Source organism: Periplaneta americana, chromosome 14 (assembly GCF_040183065.1).
Source record: "Periplaneta americana isolate PAMFEO1 chromosome 14, P.americana_PAMFEO1_priV1, whole genome shotgun sequence".
Lineage (NCBI taxonomy): Eukaryota > Metazoa > Arthropoda > Insecta > Blattodea > Blattidae > Periplaneta > Periplaneta americana.
In genome coordinates, this window is record NC_091130.1 from 34,637,052 (window position 1) to 34,642,398 (window position 5,347).

A 5,347-nucleotide genomic window follows, 5' to 3' on the forward strand; every position below is an offset into this window, starting at 1 on the left:
CGTTAGCCTATATGAAATGGAGTACGCTTTCTTGTTTTGCAGGCCTACATTTGTATCAAAATATTTTAAATATTCAAACTGAAATTTTACCGTTGTATTAATGTGTTAAAGCTGTCGTTAGTGCATATATAATGCTTTCTAATTATTACAGACTTACTGCTGTTTTGAAAGGGAGTAAATATTTATAAGCTAACATATAAAATATTCCTTGCATATATCCATACAAAATGCTTTTCATTAATACAGAACTGAAGCAACTTTGGAAATTTGTGTGTTAACAGTTATTCTAGTGAGTATAGGCTACATTATTAAATTCTGACTGGTTTGAGTTGGCGTCATTGTTTTTCGTTACTGATGAACTGAAACATCCATGAATGCAGATTCCATTGTTGACGTTACACAATATCAAAATGAATTTCGTTCAGTTTCAAAAACTAAATACATTAGGGAGCCATATTTGGTGTGGAAATAATGCTGAAACAAAGAAGGCTTATGCCATTATTGTTGCTAACTTTCATTCCATGTATTTTTTATTGTAATGGGGAAAAAAGGGAAAACAATTTAAATACCCTTAAGCACGAGTAACTTTTTATATCATTATTACGATAAAAATGTCTGTATGTTTCGTATTGACAAAAGAAGGAAATGTGTAAAGAGAGGAAAATTGCAAACATATTCGAAATATGAAACTCAGGTACGTATGATTAAACTTTCACGATCTTTAACATAGGGTGAAATTTTTGGTTTTCGCACTGTGAAGGAAAGAGGAGAGGAATCTTTCTTATGGATTCGTCATCAATAATTTTTCTTCAGGAAGCATAGAGGGAAAATTTCAAAATTTCTCGAAACGTGAAAAAAGTAACTATGGTTTAAGACTCCTTTGTGTTATAAAGGGGTATGAGAATTTTGGGATATTTATATTGTGCCATAGGTACAGAAATACCGAACATTTTGGAGCTATGTATTGACTTTATCATCAGAAAATATAAGAAAATTGTATTCTTTCGTTGAATGAGTTACCAAGTTCCAATCCTGAAGAATTGCTCTTGGTAACTTACTTACAAATGGCTTTTAAGGAACCCGAAGGTTCATTGCCGCCCTCACATAAGCCCGCCATCGGTCCCTATTCTATGCAAGATTAATCCACTTTCTATCATCATATCCCATCTCCCTCAAATCCATTTTAATATTATCCTCCCATCTACGTCTCGGCTTCCCCAAAGGTCTTTTTCCCTCCGGTCTCCCAACTAACACTCTATATGCATTTCTGGATTCGCCCATACGTGCTACATGCCCTGCCCATCTCAAACGTCTGGATTTAATGTTCCTAATTATGTCAGATGACGAATACAATGCGTGGAGTTCTGCGTTGTCTAACTTTCTCCATTCTCCTGTAACTTCATCCCTCTTAGCCCCAAATATTTTCCTAAGAACCTTATTCTCAAATACCCTTAATCTCTGTTCCTCTCTCCAAGTAAGAGTCCAAGTTTCACAACCATACAGAACAGCCGGTAATATAACTTTACTGTTTTATAAATTCTAACTTTCAGATTTTTTGACAGCAGACTAGTTGACAAAAGCTCCTCAACCGAATAATAACACGCATTTCCCATATTTATTCTGCGTTTAATTTCCTCCCGAGTGTCATTTATATTTGTTACTGTTGTCCCCAGATATTTAGATTAAAAAAATATTTTCCCCTTTCTTCGCCTACACTAATAATGGATACGATAGCTAGGTCTAAAATTTTGGATGATTCTACAGTATGTAGTGGGGTGGAAAATAAGAAAATAAATAAGTAAGGAGGGAAGAATCTAAGTAAGAAAGCAAAAAACTGAATAAAAACCAAAAAAATAACTGAATGAATGAATAAATACATAAATAGATAGATAGATAGATAGATAGATAGATAGATAGATAGATAGATAGATAAATAAATAAATAAATAAATAAATAAATAAATAAATAAATAAATAAATAAATAAATAAATAAATAAATAAATAAATAAATAAATAAATAAATAAATAAATAAATAAATAAATAAATAAATAAATAAATAAATAAATAAATACGTGAGTGAGTGAGTCAGTGAGTGAGTGAGTGAATTTATGTACTAGAAATGTATAAAAATTTGCCACTTGTTAATTTTTATGAGAGAAACTATTATTTAAAATAAGTTTAGATATTTTCACATATATATCTACATGTTTTCAGCAATACTGAAGCCAAAATAATGGCTTTCGGCATGTTGTCTCTCTATATACAGCGATTGTTTTAAACAACTGGATAGATTTTATTCATATTCCATTGAGTACGAGCGAATTTTGGAACGATGCACGTGAAATACATAACAATTTTTAGTAAGATAAAGTGGGGTAAGTGGAACACCGGGACATTTGGGACATCTCGTATATATATATATATATATATATATATATATATATATATATATATATATATATTTTGTATAAAAGGGGAAATTTACTTTTTCTTGTTTGAAAAAATGTATCTATTTCAAGGTATGAAACAGCAAACAATGATTTTTCATTTTTCAGACGATTCTTAATGGCGCAAAGCAACTGTGACTACTCTTCTGACAATTTGCTCTTGCAACTTGAAACAATCATTCTAAAATATGGGGTTTGGAAGAACTGGTAAATTAATAGCAACTCTGTGGGTCAATTACGTTATCAAAAAAATGTAAATGCATCTACACAAATAAAAAAGAAGGTGCCTCAGTTATTAAAATATTCTGAGAAACTTGGCAACAAAGGTACTGGAAATAAAAATATGAAAAACTAACAATAATTAGTGTGACGATTTTAAGTGGATAAGATGATGATCTAAAAAGGATTGCAGGCTGAACTGTGGTTATAAATCTAGACAATGTTAACATCATTCCAATTGAAATAAGGTAGAAAATAATATTTATATGGTTTGTAACTAAAGGTGCAAAAAACTGGCACACTTACCCAACCTAACGTAATAAAATTGTGGGTCATTCTTGGATAAAGTGACTCGCAAATACTGAATATTATAGGCTAAATAAAATCCATTAAAGAGAGAGTTTAAGAGAAGTGACTTTATACAGAAGGACAGACAGACACACAAACAGGCAATGTGCCGAAAACGATTTTTTCGGTATTATGAATGCCGAAAACTTTATTTTCGCAAAAATCTAATTTTTTTAGCCGCGCCATGACAGTTTCTCTAATAAATTAAAAAAACAATTATAACAAAATTCAGTAATTGCAATACAAATAGCTTTTTAAATTATACTCAATTTCAGCTTAATAATATGAAGAAATATTTTACTTCTACATAATGATAAGAGAGACCATTTCCTCACCGCTATCTTACGCTGAGACTTTGACTTCTTCATTCCCAGAACTGAAGGTCGTTTCTCGATGTTGACTACAACGTTGTATTGTAAAATGTTTCAAAAAACTACTTTTTTCTTCAAAGAAACACATATCGTTTTGCTAAAAAAAATCTTAATTTTACCTCATTTTCCGATTTATTTAATAACCCCTTTAATAAAACTATAAATACGTGACATCATATGTTAATGGCTAGCCAGAAGGGAGGCCTAGGGCGAGATCCGATTAATAGACAGGGATTGTTCTTTCACTAGGATGACTGTTACGTATATCTGTGATGCTAAAAATTTTTTTTATAGACGTTAACTTATCTCATTTTTGCGTCAAAGGAAGTTAGTAAATAAAACGTAATTTAAGAGGACTTGTACACGAATGTATGAAAATATAAATTATTACAAATATGCTAATATTTAGTCTGCAAATACGTAAAATGTTTCAGCCATAATTTGATGTAGTTTCTACAGAGAAGTAAGAGATCATTCAGAAATATTTAAAATGTGAGACATAACTTGTAGTGTTTTTTCTCTATTCACTATTACATACCACGTGAAAAAATATTTTTAAATTTATGTGTAGTGAACACATCCCAAAGATAAATTATGTTACAAAGCTGAAATGTTGTGCACACATTCAGGATTGAAGTAGGAATACGTTAGAAGTAGACTATTACGTATTATGATATTAATGTAGGAATTTCAAGTATTTATTATTCATTTATTTAAATATTTATTTACTTATTTATTTATTTATTTATTTAATGCAGAGGTAATTGACAAATGTCATTAACCTTACAATGACCAAAAGCAAACGAAACAGAAAATATACAAAAACAGTTGCAAGAGTACAACTCAAAAGTAAATAGTTCAGAAATTCATCATTTTCTCTGGCTTCCCAGTATCTGTCCACAAGATTGCTAGCTGAAAGTGATGAGAAAATTTTGATATAATCAGCGTCCATGACGTCCAAGCTAATGCGGAGGATACAATGAATTTCAAGTATTATTATAAATATTATGAATTTTAATTAGAGTGATTTTGTATGATCAAATGATTTCTTTTTTTGCAAAATAACTAAAGAAAATTATATTTAGTGGTGTCGATTTTACTATTTGCCTAAGCCTATAGCAGCAGCGAAGACAAGATTTAACACTACAAAATACTGCATGAATTAATTTGTTTTAGAGCTTAATACATTTTGTTAGATCTATGCAAGAGATAGTAAATATCAATACCTTACAAACAATATAGGCCTAATTTGCATACTTCCACTCGGTAATGAGTTTTGGAAAATATTCTGGGGAAATTCTACAGATAATAACAGTATACTCCTACTACAAAAAAAGAGTAATTAGAATAATAGTATGTGTCAAATCTAGGGAATCGTGTAGGATATTTTCAAAAAATACAAATAATTCCCATGACTTGTCAGTATATTTTTTCATTAATAAACTTCCTATGTAATCGTGAAAACTCTGTAACTAATTAAACAGTTCATAGCATAAATATTCGTCAAAAATGACTTTCATATCCCATTGGCAAATCTATCGTGCTATCAAAAAGGAATGCGTTATATGGCAGTAAAATTGTTTAATAACTTGCCTACGGATTTAGAAAATCAAACTCAAGACACAAGATCATTTAGGGCCAAATTAAAGAAGTATCTAATTTTTCACGCCTTCTATTCTGATGGCTAAGTTATGACATACAACAACGCTGCATGAATATTTCTATCTTGTTTTAAGTATAGGTACTAATCTTTTATGTTGTATTACTTTATTGTAAAACCCTTCTGTATATATTGCAACTAGGCTGTGCTATGAATTAGGATTTTGAAGTAGGCCTGCTATTAAGATTTCTTTGTCATGTTCCATATTCTAGCTGTGAAGCGATGCACGAATACCATGGAATATAAATTTAATACAATGCAATACAATCAGAATCACGGAGGATTATTATTATTATTATCA